At 37.0% G+C, this 15,053-nt stretch overlaps 1 protein-coding gene across 2 annotated transcripts in view; it reads left to right on the plus strand.

The window, feature by feature from the left end:
* The window catches only part of tncb (tenascin Cb), a 66,373-nt gene that overhangs the window by 571 nt on the left and 50,749 nt on the right, over window positions 1–15,053 (plus strand). Inside the window, exons 2-3 of one of the 2 annotated variants that reach the window (XM_082169569.1) lie at window positions 2,364–2,535; window positions 2,903–2,980. The gene's annotated coding sequence lies outside the window, so the exon portion shown is untranslated. Of the gene's footprint in view, window positions 1–2,363; window positions 2,536–2,893; window positions 2,981–15,053 lie in introns of those variants that run through there. The other variant, XM_082169570.1, reaches the window with a different exon arrangement.

Consider the following 15,053-nt stretch of genomic DNA (forward strand, 5'->3'; position numbering starts at 1 on the left):
CTGTGATTACAATGGTATGATCAAGGGTGAGAGAAGCCATGAATATGATTCCCAGTGGACTATAGAGTGAATCTCCCCCTTTCTATCTGCTCTCAGACCTTAATGATCCTCAATCAGTTTAGTCGTACCCTAGTCTCCAGATAAACACATTTCAGTAGCTCATTTATTTTCATGAGTTTCCGAGATAGACCTCGCTCTTTGCAGCTGTCACTCCTGATTTTTCCATATTGCGCTGACACTCTGTCCAACATTATAGAGCATGGGGCTTCATGCGTTTATACAGGTGCAAAATCTGGTCTTATTGCCATAAATAAGCTGAAGGATTGTGGGTGCATGTGCATTTGCATGCTTTAACCTCATATCCTATAAACATCTATAACCTCTAGAGCTTGTGTCCTCTGTTCCCTTGGCAACCAAATATAAAATCTCAGAAAGGATAAGAAAAATGGCATGCACTGGCCAAGGGAGGGATGCTTTATGAGTTTTGGTTGGGTGCATTTGAACAAAGACAGAAATCTGGTCCTTTTTCACAGGGTGGAAAAAAATAACCCTTGACGGTAATACAAGCTGGGCCCCTTCAGATAAGAACCTTCTCCTGTGGTTCAGTGATAGCAGTTTATTAGAATTATGTGTTACTCCTCAGAGTCGAAGTAGGTTGGTAAGGCTTTGAGAAAAGACAGACAAGATAGACGCGATTTTAGTGCTGATACAGGAGATTGAAAAACAAATGCATAATGGAATGTTACCGTCATGTAATTGCTGGAAATGGAAGCATGAGAGAATAAAGACTAGGTTACCTTTGCCCGTGGCAAAAATTTGGCTTTGAAAGAAAATCTTTTCATTTTAAAAAGTTTTCATGGATGATATTCCATTCAGTAGCAAGATAAAACAAGGAATATGATCCATAAAGGCTTTGAATTTATTTGACTAATGGTAAACCTTGTTGCCATTGCTCATGGAAAGCTTTGATCTTCTGATGGACATTTTGTTTCAAAAAGGATTTTGGAAAAAATTGTTTTACTCAAAGAATAAACTAAAGCCTCTTACCCCACATCAAGGGTATAGCTTGGGGAAACTGAGAAGCTTTGAAAACTGGTGTAATAGATATGTCCTCCAACACCGGCAGTGATGTATCTGTTGGTAAAGTTTGGTGAGATAATTGAAAAGCTGAACAAATTTTTTCCCCAGGTTCCCCTTTTTTGTGTTCATGATGGTTGCTTAGCAAAGTACAACATTTACCAACTATGTTTGTGTTACGTTTGTGGATTTGACTATTTTGTCCAAATGTATTTGGAAGATACATTTCATCAGTTTGGTAAAGCTCCATGCTTTACCAATTGAGCTATAGGAACATAAATTAGGAACTTTAGTAACAAAAGTAATTAAGTCAGTGATTATTCCTTTAATTTTTTAAGTTAAAGTAAGAGAGGGGTGACTGTCATTCTGGATGTTCTCAGATGAAAATGTGTTAAATTGTCATTCGCTTTGGGAGGGACATCATAAATTGTGCAAGACTTTGATTTGGCTGGTTTCTCTTGGATCTGTCTCGAAACATGTGTAGGGAAGGGGACAGGTTATTTATTTTTACAAACAGCCATCTGTCGTGGCAGATTGCAAAATGGCTGCCCTCTAAATATGATTTGAATCCAGAGCAGGACACAACCCCAAAGAACAACACACTGGGGCTTAAAAACTTTCCAGAATAACGTATTGGCCTAAATTTAATTTGCATATTACATTTTGAATCTGTTGTCATATTGTCTAATACAACTCAGTTACAGTAAGCATATGTTTTATGATTGCCAATTTGATACTAGTACATCAACCAGATAATGAGTTGTTTTTTCTGAGTGTAATTCATAATGGATCCTTTCAGTTCATAGAATGGCTCCCAGGGTTAACCAGGCCATTATTTGTCATGCAGTACAACACCAATTGGTTGATGACCTGAACAGACAGAGAGAGAGAGAGAGAGAGAGAGAGAGAATTTACTTTCATAAAGTTCTTAGAGGACAGCTCAATGGGGACAACTTTCATTAAAATTGAATTGCTGAGAATTGAAATGGATACATTTAATTTGGCCCCTACTGCACAATCATTACTAAAATGTCACCAGTGAGATTTTTCCACCGAATTAAAATACATAAGGCAAACCACATTAACTGTGTAACTCTTGTTATCATGGTGTGAAAATACATCAATGCAATATATCTTCATAAAGATCTAATTAGAAGTAGGCAGTCTAATACACTTTACATTCTTGTATTCCATATGCCCTAAAATGTGCAGCCATTCATTTTCATAAATGGTTGAAATCCAGAGACATGCTTGTATAAGATACTGTATCTTCATGAAATTTACAGGTTTATATGTGGACCTCACAAGTGGAAAAAGAAGGTTTGGATTACAGAGCTGTCAATCAATCACTTTGGTCTAGATATGGACCCACCAGGAAAACGAGCAAACAGATGGCTTGGTGTCTTGAGAATGAAGCTTCCTCACCCACCCCCCACAAACCCCGAAAATAAACCATTGGTAAGATACTATAAGCTCCTTGGATTTGTTTAAACTCCTCATCCAGACTAATGGAGAATTCACCACAATTTACTGCTGGTTCTTAATCTTGTGCATTAACCATTCTGATTGACACATCACTTCTGGTGTGTAAGGATACAGAGCAATCCTTTTCTCATTTTGAAATTGCATTAAGCATATCATAGAGACACAAACATACAAAATACAAAAAACAAAGGTATTTGACAAATATTTGGTCCCATATTTGCATATGGGTTGAGCTCTATTTTTGGGGCAGGCGTCTGATCCTGTGGGCCTAAAGCTGTTGAGGGGACTGGGGACTTATACTCAAGCAGGTGTCCCCACTGTCATCTGTCTCACTTCTCAGGGGAACCACCAGCAGATCAGCAGCAACCTTCTGACAATAGAAGACGAGCAATGATCAACTTTATTCCCATCTAAAAAGGTAAATTTTATTACTATACTATGTGTTTGGGGGAAACTGTGTTTGATTTGTTTTATTGCCCTTAGAATTCAATGCATTCTCCAAAATTTCAGTAAAATAGTGTGTTCAATATACAAGCTTTCTGATAATCCAGAAATTAATTGGTTTTCAACCTCCTGAGATCTCTCTGTTTATATCGTTTTCACAACAAAGCAATAAGATGCTTCATCAAATATTTATTTCGTTTTCATTTACCCATTTTCTTATGAAATTTAACCTGACAGAAAAAAAAAATCCCAAAAGCATATACACACCCATATGAAGTATTGATCTATATCCATCTAAAATTAAGCAGCACTCTATTTTCATACATTTCAAGTGTTCTTGTTGGATTTGGCCAGGGTTCTGCTCACTTCTCCCCCCTCTTGACCTGGATAATAAGATTAAAAACCCTCTGATCAGTAATGCATGCAACATCTCTGAGGGAATATTTTGAAAGCTCTGAATGTATTTAGTGTATAATGCTGACTGTAAATCACAGAAAGACTGACACGCACTCCATGGTGATTACACAGTGCTACTGTGAAGATGTGGGTCAATCTCTGAAGGAATTGCGCATAGTGGGAAGTGAGGATAGATGTGGAAAGAGATGACAGAAGGGAGATGGCTTGAGCTCCCATAAGGATTCCAGGCATGCTCAGGACTGATATTGAATCCTGGTCTTATGCATGTCCTGTAAATAAAAATCTACTGCAAACAAAGAGACTTGCCTCTTAACGCTTTTATCTGGTGTCGGAGGAAGGCAAGAGAGAGCGAAAAACTAAATGATAGGGTAGGGAATCACATTCTTTGGTATTCTGTTTTAACAATGAAGTGGCATTGTTGGCATTTGGTTTTATAGAGAAGGCTTTGCAGTAAAGGTCATGAAGACTGCACCTAGGTGTAGTTTAAAATGAAAACAGAGCACCACAGACATATTAATGACTGCAATTGTGTACTGTAGGTTTAGTGGGATTTTTTTTTTTTTTTTTAGTCTAAGGCCACATTGAAAATCAAAACTATAAATAATCAATGTTTTAGTATGAAGAAGCATAAAATTAATTTGAAATATTTAAGAATTAAAAGACAGGGTTATTATTTTATTTATTCTTATTAACTTTCAATTTGTCATTTCATTTTAGTTTAGATTTTGTTTGTGTTATTGTTGGTTTTAGTTTATTCAGTTTTATTTTAGTTTTAGTATTTTAGAACTGCAAAGTGAATGCGCTAACTGGTATGATTTTAACAATTTCACAATTGTATATCTATATAGTAGCATTTTCTTGTTTAATGCAGGCAGGTTGTAATCATTTTTAGTTTTTTACCATGTATCAAAATATATTTTGATTTAGTTTTGCAGACCTTAAAATGTAATTTAGTTAAAAATTTTATTTATATATTTAGTTTTTATTTTAGTTTTTGTTAACAAAAATAATACTGTTCTAAGAAATAGTCTCACATACAAAGGAATTCTAAAATTTATTGTTGATTTTCAATTGTTTTACATTACAAATGTTGTGCTCATCATTAGTTGAAAGGCACTGCTTGATTCTGTACATGTCACATACACATTTACAGGTGCTGGTTTTCATTGGTTAGATAATCTCACTGCACACTTTATTCATTATAGTGGACTCAGATCCCATGGTGCTGCAGTGCGAGGATGAGCAAAGGCTGTGCCTTTTTCTGAACTAGAATCAGTCTGTCTGGACGTGGGATTAAAGGGTGAGGAGGGACATGAAGCTTTTTAGACAGCTCAAAATCTTCAAGGACTTTGCACGCAAAGATGGACTGGTTGTGATTATCAACCCCTGTATTAGTGGTGTTGTTACTTGTTGAATCAGGCTCAAAGTTGCCTTTACACTACAGAGTTTGTGTTATGGATAGAGTGTTGCTGTGTGATTCTATGGATACTTGGCTTAAACTATTCTAACAAACCAACAAGTGGAAATTATTTTGTGGCTTCCTTTGTGTTGGACTGATTTCAGATCTCAAAAGCTTCCAGGGTACGGTTTGATATATTTCATTAGGCTTAAAGGCAGCTGTGTTGGAGATACTTAAAACCACAAACCAGAGCACACCTACTTTGAAGTTCAGCATAATTCATTGTGCTCACGTTGCTGATTTGTGTATGACATCATGAAGGATGTGGTGATGTTCTGGTCCAGGAGTGGAAAGGCTAGTAACTTTCCATTCAAATGTGAAGTTCACAAGCTAAATTCTAAATTCAGAGCTGCATGCTTAATCATTATGAGTCACTGCAACCTTAAAGGGTTAGTTCACCCAAAAATGAAACTTCTGTCATTAATTACTCACCCTCATGTCGTTCCAAACCTGTAAGACTTTTGTTCATCTTCAGAACACACATGAAGATGTTTAATGAAATCTGAGAGCTTTCTGTTCCTCCATTGACAGCCTATGCAGATTCGATTTACCTCAATCAATTTTTAATCTTTATTTTTTTTCTCTTGTGAATCCTTTATATTTTTACATATAGACATGGTTATGTATGACAGTGATTTCATTCATGTAGCTAATTTCCTTCTGGCTAAATACATGGTGTTACAACACACCTGGTTTCCCCTAATCAAAAAGACATTAGAATCTTTGAACCTTGGTAAGTTAAATCATATTGGCATGATTTATATGTATTATCTTTTATGCCTTGGTAAATAATAAGTTAGTGCTTGTTTCAGAAATAACAAACCTTCAACAAGATATACTTTCCTATTTGTAAGAGTGCACCCATTTCAGTTACCAATAGAAACGGAAGGCTAGGACATTGCAAACATTGAATAAGCCTCTGAGCTGTCACAAACAATGAACTATGTGCGAGTGTGTTCTCGTACCGCCTCTGAAAAGTAAACTTTTATATGCGAACCAAGGAAAGCTGTTAATGATGAGTGTTCAAAGAAAAGAGAGTGTGATTTAAAGGCTAACCAGCTTCCTATCTAAATGCTACCAGATATGATGGAGATTTTGTCCTCCTGTTAGTATTTACTGAGCTTAACGAGAATATATGAGATGAGATGGTGGCTAAAATTCACCAAGGAACCCCATGAGCATCATGGCTGTCCAAAGATAACAAGCAAAACAATGTGCTGCGAGAGACAGAGGCACTGCGGATAGTGGCTTGCCAAGAGCGGCTTTCCGAGGTATTTGATTGCAGAATTGCTCCTGAATTACCTTGGCAAGAATACAGGTTACACTCCGTTGACAGGGAGAGGAACTCATGCCAGGAGAGTAGTGGGTATCATTATGCTATCATGTTTGCAGGCTGTTTGCCCTACCGTTGTGTTAATGGCTTTTCTTCATCTTTTATCATTTCTCTGATCAAGTTGAGCATTAGGTTTATTGTATTTTAAATTAAAGATAATTAGTCTACATTTCTGCACACAATAAACCTCAAGCACTATGAGGAAAATGAAGCTTCTTAAAGGGCCAGTCCACACATAAATAAACAAACTGTCATCATTTATTCACACTCATGTTGTTCCAAATCTGCATAGCAAGGACAATTTATAGTGCCTACATCTCCTCTAAAAAGGACCAAAAAAAACATGATAAAAGCAGTCCATAAGACTCACAAACAAAACAATTTTTTTGCTCACACAAAACTATAATATGACACTTTTAGGGTTTTTTCCCCTTTTTGGAACTTGACATCTACTGTTGACTATGAACAATGTATATCATTGCATCTTTTAATGCAAACTGTTTCTTTAATTCTTCCTGCAGCATGTTACCTGATTCACCAGCCCAAATTACCACACATTTATATAAGCCAGAATAACAGGCTTTAAAATGAATTATAGATGATATTTTAACTTGCTAATTATGGATATTGCACCTTTCATCGCCCCCGTGCTTTCCCCCTATCCTGCTTATAAGGTACAGGTTTGCTGTATGAGAAATTACTACCTTTATACTTCTTTGTCAAGTGATGCATTAAACAAAAGTTTCAGTGGAAATCATTGAGTGAAGAATGTAATGATAGGTTTTGCTGAACCAGAAAAGGCAAGATTGGTGATGCAGACCATGTAGTTTTGTAACCGAGTTGTTGAGACAGAAGACACCTTTTGAAAGTTTTACAAACCACAATATTAAGTGTTTAGAGTTATATTCAGTATTCAATTGTTTGAACATCCCTGTAACTTTTGAGCAGCCTTAATAGCATCCTTTGATTTAAAGGATAGTCCGTTGTATTGTGTTAAATGAATGTTTTGGCTCCATGACTCCTGTTTATAACTGTCCAGACCTCTTCCCTGACTGCCAAAGGCTTCTTTCTGTAAACTGACCCTAATGGGATGGTTCTAGTTGCCAGGATCAAGAATATAATTGCTCTTAAAAGCCGTAAAGTGACAGGAGCCTGTTTGGACAGAGGATTCTTTGTAGAAAAAAGCAAATACGCTTGAGTTTAAGTGTTGCACTGCTAAGTCAGCACTTGTCAGGTCTATAGACAGCAGTCCATAGCAGGCATAGTTTACAAAAATAATCAGAGAGGTTATGCTCTCAAGTTAAACTCAAGTTTTCTTGATACGTAAATAATCCCTCCCTAAAAACAAATATGAAAACAGTTTGCGCTTCTCAAATATCTTGACCATTCTCAGGCTGTTTGTTTTGTTTTGTTTCGGTCTCTATGAACAACACTCTTGGCTTCCTTGTAAGATACTGTATGAGACTAAACTTCCACAATGAAATGTCCGTTCTTTGATGACATGCCAATCTTGGCTCCTGAAATGGGTCTAAAAAGGGTTGTGAGCTGAGCTTGCGTGACACATAACGGCCAACTACAGCAACTGAAAACACACAGAATACAACACTACCCAGCTGTCCTGCTGCTCCCCACTGGGCTCTGGCACAAACAAAACTCATTTGGCCTCAGCTCCCCCGAATTGAACACAGTGTCCATGGAGAGAGAGCTTCATCTTTCCACAGTCAAGTGCACTTGGCACCCAATTAATGACCAAAGGATGAGGGAAAAAACACCTTCCACTGCACTTTTTGCTGTGGCCGTTTGTTTTGACGAGAGGAAGATTAGCCATCAAAATAGACAGGTAATGCGTCCAACTCCTCCAAGCTCAATAAAATTGTTTTTCTTTCACTAAAATGTGAAGAAATTGAGTTTTTGAGTGATTGAGTGTTATTTACAGCTAGGGTCTCTTGAAGACCTTTTCTTCTCTCTGAGAGAGCGAAACATTCTGCCATAGGATCCAGTGCCAGATGAAGAGCATCAGTGCCAGCTCCTTTTCATTCTTCACAACAACCAGTGGCATTATTTAGTCTGCTGTGTTGCTAAAAACAGGCTCATCGATGCTCAACGACACTCAGCGCTCCAGATCCATGGGACCGTGTTTAAGCATTCTGACATCATACTCTCTCAGACGCTCTTGAGTAGCAGATGACCATTCTGTCACTTCACAAACAAGACAGAAGGAACTTCTGCTGAAGATGAGAACTGTCCATGGGAAACAGGTGAACTCCTGATACTTGCAAGATATTCCAAACGATCATGTGAGACTGTAACTTTAAGCTCAAACTGTGACAGAATAGTGTTCCATTACATGAGCACTCAGTATTTAAATAAAAATTTTTTCAATATAGGCTCATTGGAAATATGTGCTTCTTACTTAAATTGTATTAAAACTTTAAAATTTGTTTACATAAGCATAGAATTTACAGTGAAATGAACACTAGTGGCAGTAAAACACAAAAAACTTTTGTTCCTTTTCACACAAAATATAATTGCGTGGCAGATTATGGTTTAATAAAGATTTATTTTTCCATCGTTCCATGCACAATACGGCAAAACCCTTTTACCATAGTGCATGGTTTACTTTGTAAACTAATACATTTTACATTTTCTAGCTCCATGAAATAGCCACAGCACTTGATAAAACTGTTAAAAGAATTGTAGAAGCAAGCTAAAATGGCATAGTTGCTTCATTAAATGTTTTTATCTCACGTTTGCTTTTGCTAACTCTATCGGTTGGTTTAGGGTAGGGTTATTTATTGGTAAGTGGTATGTTATTTTCTAAATCTTTTTGCGCCACACACCAAAAATGTTCCTAACTGGTGCAATACTACAACAAACTGTCATGTAATATCATGAAACATAATATAATTCCCAATGAGCTGGGGTTTTGTGTGTGTGTTTATTATGCTCTGGTTTATATGGATTTATGCTGACACTTTGCAGCATATTATGAAAAGGAAATTTGCAATCAACAATGATTAATTCATTTACTGTCACTGGGGTGGTACACTTTCATAAGCTACAACTTTTTACCTAAAGATTGCATATTAGTACCTCATATTGGTACCAAAAGTGTACATTTTAGAACCTTTTTAAGGGGTATCATCCCAGTGACAGCTTTTGTATAGTTTTGTCTGAGAGTGTATCAAGATAAAGTTAGTAGTATTTGGCTGGTCATGTGATCTGCAATGGCTGCCAGCATGAGGCAGGTACTCCATACAATAAAACAGCTTTTATTAGGCAATATGTGTGACTTGTGAGATTATACATAATTTTTTTCAAAAGTGTTATTCATTTAATTAATTATTTATTCAATGAGGAAAAAACACGTATCAAGGACCGAATGATGTAGAGCTGTGGTCCGGAGACGTGCAGCAGCTGTTCGGGCATGTTCTTGGCTCTGTGGCTTTAGTGTTTAGTGTCTGTGTTGCCTCATCCAAGGCTTTCTTTCCAATCCACCATTCAGCTGTGCAAAATGGCCAGACACTGGCCTGGTCCGGTAGTAATCAGAGAAGCCTGTCTGCCCTAGAGGACAAATAGGATTTAGCATGGCTTGGATTCTTGCTCTTTTCCCAATGACAAAAAGAGCACAACCTCCTCAGCTTTCCTCTAGAAGACTGAAACAGTGAGGTCATTTTCTAAGTGTCTCCTGAAAAGTTATCCTTCATCTGATGGTTAGACCTGACCAGACATGAAGATTGCAACGGCGGCAAATCAATCATTAAAGTGTTTAGGTCCATTGAAAGAAATCCAGAAAGAAAGAAAATGAGAAGGTGGTGACTCATGCCTACAGGATGAGGTAGCTTAGTGTTAGATGGTCTGGGTAATGGCCTGGACAAATAGCCTTTTCTCCACAGAGATTAGACATGGAAGTCTTGGAGAAGGTGATGCGTCCAGGGTCAGGAGTGTGTCAACATATGCTCATATGATCATGCTCCTCAACTACATCAAACAGATTCAGAAAGATAGATCGATAAGCTTAAACTAACTCTTTTGTCTAATAATATGGCTCTTTCGCTCTGAAGTTAAAAATAAGTTTCTGCAGAAGCCATATGACAGTTTAAAATTTGTGTATGGATGAGGTGTTAATGAATTGAAATGACAAGAAGTGTCAAATCTACTTATGTGCTTTAAGATACTGTATTATCTTGCAGAAAAACCTTCTGGTCAAACTTCTGAGAAAATTGCTTCTAAGAATATCTTAGTGAAAAGTAGCACTTGTGTGTGTACATGTGTGCATCTTAATTAGACAACACTTCAATGAGTATGTTGGCACACATTTAATCACCCATAGTGTTTTTGAAATAAGTCTTTTGTGCTCACAAAGGCTGCATTTGATCAAAAATACGATAAAACAGTAATATTGTGCAATATCCTGTCCTATAACTGTTTCTGTTTTATTACATTTTAAAATGTATTCCAGTGGTGGTAAAGCTGAATTTTCAGCAGCCATTACTCCAGGCTTCAGTGTCAAATGCTCCTTCAGAAATAATTCTAATATACTGATTTGGTCCTTGATAAACATTTCTTATTATTAGCAATTTTTTGACATTTGTGACCCTGGATCACAAAACCAGTCAAAAGTAGCATGGGTATATTTGTGGCAATAGCCAACAATACATTGTATGGGTCAAAATTATAGATTTTTCTTTTATGCCAAAAATCATAAGGATATTTAGTAAAGATCATGTTCCATGAAGATATTTTGTAAATTTCGTACCGTAAATATATATAACATTTATTTTTGTGAGTGAATGCAACACAATCGCAAACATAAATGGACAACTTTAAAGGCGATTTTCTTAATGTTTCGATTTTTTTTGCACCCTCAGATTCCAGATTTTCAAATAGTTGTATCTCTGCCAAATTTTGTCCTGTCCTAACATCAATGCAAAGCTTATTTATTCAGCTTTCAGATGATGTATAAATCTCAATTTAACTTTTTTTACCCATGTGACTGGTTTTGTGGTCCATGCAGGGTCACATTTATATTTGACATTTTGTTCTATAACAGGGGGCATCTTGAGTGTGTGTGTGTGTGTATATATATATATATATATATATATAAATATATGCAGGTTCACACACAGACTTAAAGTGTCTCTGCTGCGCTTAAATCCTTTGGATGAGGATAAATGGAAGAGTGTTTCCTTTTCGCCAACATAAAAACATATATTTTTTTTTCATTTCTCAAGGTCTAAATGTCAAATGGAAATTAGCAAAATATACAGACAATGGCTTTCTTGTAGGAGGATAGAACAACAACTGGAGTGGATACAAAACAGTATATCATTAAAATAATCCAAAAAATAGTTTGTTGTCCCCTAATCATCTTAATATGTAAATCTGCACATTGCTATAGTTGCGTGCACGTATGGTGTTCGTGTGCATTCTGGTTTTTGCACAAACACAAGCAATCATACCAGCAGATTAATAGAGCATGGAGATGTGTTTACTGCCACTGCTTTAAGAGCTCCCAGGAGGCAATAATAACTCTGTGTGTCAATAGCAGGGCACATCACAGACGGCCAGTATGGTGCTACCATATGCCAGTCTCAAGAGGAGGGATTGTGATAAAATTGTCTCAACCAGGGCTGTGGAGAGAGGGGGACAGTGGGTAGAGACACTCTCTCAATCATCAATGTAGGTGATAGTGGGTAACGGTAATAAGAAGAGTGGAGGGTTCTTAGGTCATTGTGGTTGGTAATATTTAATGATTCATTGCGGAGCTTTTACTAGTATAAATGCTTTCACTATGCAGGTGATTGTTTTTGTGAGGGGGAGATTGAGTGCTGGCATGAATTTATTGCACACAAAAAGACATTGAGCAATCTCTATCTGATCCGTATTGCATGTCATGCTGGGACTGGATGAGCCCATATAGACATCCCAGAGTCTCTCATATAGACGATGTTCTAATTCTCTTAGGGCACGATCAGAGCATTGAGCCAGGGTTGAAACCCTTTATACGTGAGACTGACTGTGAAATGCGGCACTATGTATATCCATGCCTTACCTTTTCTGGTTGAATACAGATGTCTCATTGATGTTTTGTAAAGGGTTGTGATTTTGCAGTGCTAACCGATGGGAGGTCATGCAGACCAGTATAGATGTTCAGTTTAATCCTGCATGGTGGGATTTATTTATCATGGTGGTTTCTGATAATCTGTAAAATTAATGCTAATTATGCTTCTTCATAGTGAAATGTTTTACATATATGTGACCCTGGACCACAAAACTAGTCACAAGCTGAATAAATAAGCTTTTCATTGATGTATGGTTTGTGAGGATAGGACAATATTTGGTCGAGATACAACTATTTGAAAATCTGGAATCAGAAGATGCAAAAAAATCGAAACATTGAGAAAATCGCCTTTAACGTTGTCATTTGTATTCGTGATTATGCTGCATTCACTCACAAAAATAAATGTTATATATTTACGGTAGGAAATTTACAAAATATCTTCATGGAACTTGATCTTTACTTAATATCCTAATGATTTTTGGCATAAAAGAAAAATCGATAATTTTGACCCATACACTGTATTGTTGGCTATTGCCACAAATATACCTGTGCGACTTATGACTGGTTTTGTGATCCAGGGTCACATATGAAATAGCCTTTTTATTTTATACATACATATACATATGCATACAGTACATATACACCAAATATATATCAATACACTCCCCTCGCCGTTTTCTTCGCTCAAAAATCTCCTTATCAGTTTGCATGGTCATGATGCTTCTGCATATTAAATATTACCATTACTCTGCACTTACCTATGATCACATACTAATATGTGCTAGTTTTCCGGGATTGAGCTGGAAGTAATAAGACTCTTTCAGCAGTCGCAGAAGAATGTGTACGTGCTGCTGTGTCTTCTTCTTCCTCTCTTTTGCACCTTGGGACTGAAACAGTGTGTTCTTTGTCTTAAACACTGCCTAGTGGCACACACAGTTGAAGTTACGGAAACAAAAACAAGAGGGCCACCATGTCCATTCATCCTTCTGAGATACTCTCCCCGCATTTCAATGCTCACCCCTTTCTCTAATGGACTTTGCAGGCGTCTGCATCCCGGCCCACAATGGAATCGGGGTCTGCTGTGCACGTCAGTCACACATGAATGAACCCTGTAAGTCTAGCCCCTTCAGTCTTCCTTTATGCCACGGAGTGAATATTGAGATAAATGGATGCACCAGTCATTAGATGGGCTGGGTGGGGGGTTAAAATCAGCAGTGAATACAGAGTTCCATTATACAACTCAGCTTGGTGTGTTTTTTATGGGGGGAAAAAGCCCAGACATTGCTACAGGGTTATAAGGAAAATAGTTGAACTTTAAGTTATTCACCTCTGTTAATCTCCTATAAGGATGTTCTGATTGAACTTTTCCTCTGCGTCTTCCTAGACCTTATTTTAAAACGACAGCCAGGAACACGTGCTGACTGACAGGCGGAAAGTGAAATGATGGGAACCGGAGGAGAGAGGGAGAGTAATTTAGGATCCGAGTGGTGTTGAGGTCTAAGACCCGTCTGAGGGGACGGCTGATGACAGCCGAGGTGAGAGCCGAGCTGCCGAGGTGCTCTCTAATGTCAGTCACGCTCTCTCACATGTACATCTTTTCACTTTATCATGGAATCTTTTCCTCTCTGATCTCCTTTTTCTCACTGTCTGAGCCTTCTTTCTCATTCTTGATTCCCGTTTTAATGCCCCTCAGAGATGTTCACTTCCTCGAACTTGCTGTCTCATTGAGAACGAATAATCTACAGATGTTAGATGGTTTCACTGGCTTTAAGAAAAGTGGATTTTGGCTCTGTTTTTTGCTCTGCTTGTAAGACATGAGTGAGCCAAGTACAAATGGTGAGGTTTTGTGAGTTTCCATGTTCATTTCACAACTTGGGTCAAATTTATCTGAGTATGCATCTGATATAAGTCAATTCCTTTACCAGTGTAAATTGCAAACAGGACGGAAAGTTGAATTAAATGAATTGAACTTCAAAGAAAAATACATGCAACTCATACTCGTATAACACATTTTTAAAATAGAATTCAAAACATTACTTGTTTGAAAGTTTTGAAAAAAAGTGTTCCCTTATTTTGTAGATTTATAGGCCATAGATTCATTTTCTCCATAGGGAAATTTATTTTGAATAATAACTTATAAACAATTTTAAACGGACCTATTGCGAGCTACGAGGTTGTTAATTCCATAAAAGCGGTATGAATAACATACAGCCAGTTTTCCTATGCTCTCAAACTACTTAAATATTTGAACAATATTAAAACATGAAATATATTGTATCTATCTATCTATCTATCTATCTATCTATCTATCTATCTATCTATCTATCTATCTATCTATCTATCTTATAGTTTTTTTGTCATTCATAATGCTTCATGGGACTGTAGTTCTTTCCCTCATTAAAGAAGTAAAGTCAGATTTCTTTAATACTTCTTAATGCTTCAAGTTTGTAATGTTGTGATTCATCTAATTGCATGTTGGTTTGGTTCATGGCTTATAACGCTTAAATTATTTTTTTCTCTTTAAATCTCTATGGGAAAAATGAATGGGGAAAAAAAAATCCCATAACCAAGGTTTCTGCAAAAGTAGGCGAGCACAGATCCACTCTATTCAGTAAATTCATTTTCCTCTCATTTCAATTCAAATTCCACTTCCTGTGGAATGAAAGGGAGCAAATTCTTCAATTCTACATTTTGCACAACCCTGGTATATTTATACAGTTATTTATGAAAGATACTCATGTTGTTTTATGCATCACTTGCACTCACCGATCGCT

This window comes from Leuciscus leuciscus, assembly GCF_965113295.1.
Source record: "Leuciscus leuciscus genome assembly, chromosome: 5".
NCBI lineage: Eukaryota > Metazoa > Chordata > Actinopteri > Cypriniformes > Leuciscidae > Leuciscus > Leuciscus leuciscus.